This window comes from Cyprinodon variegatus, unplaced genomic scaffold (genome assembly GCF_000732505.1).
Source record: "Cyprinodon variegatus isolate N-32 unplaced genomic scaffold, C_variegatus-1.0 Scaffold1169, whole genome shotgun sequence".
NCBI classification, from domain to species: domain Eukaryota; kingdom Metazoa; phylum Chordata; class Actinopteri; order Cyprinodontiformes; family Cyprinodontidae; genus Cyprinodon; species Cyprinodon variegatus.
In genome coordinates, this window is record NW_015151622.1 from 72,976 (window position 1) to 73,538 (window position 563).

Sequence of the window (563 nt, forward strand, 5' to 3'; positions counted from 1 at the left end):
CATATTTTGCCGCAGTACTCTGAGCGTGTTTGATGATGACGTCAGAGACGCAGTTTAATGGAAAAAGTGTAAAAGGCATCAAATTGTCTCAGTAAAGACATAAATAATATTTATAAGATGTGTATTAGCATTCTTTAGTGATTTAAGTATAGAAATAGTACCATTGTTATGGTGATGTTGATGAATATCTGCTTGGTAAGGATTGGGACACTGCTGCCTGGCTGCATAGAGCTAGCATCAACAGCTAACTTCTATCGTGTTCTTGCTAATCGTCATTGAAGTAGCACAGATTTGGCAGCAGGTGTTACATTTAGTCGGGTAACTTTATTGTGCGGTTTTAACCGTCACACATTAGTTTGCAGGAGGAAAGTGCTGGTTTTTTGGCTGCCTTCAAAATAAAAGCATGTGCTGCAGACACACATCTAATCACATAAAACATATTATAGGAGCCTCTCTGTTTATTTAACATCATAAAACCTGGTAAATATAGGTATTGCACAGCAAGGCTGAAATTTGATCTGACTTTGCATGAGATCAACAACAAACCACAACATGAAATGAAT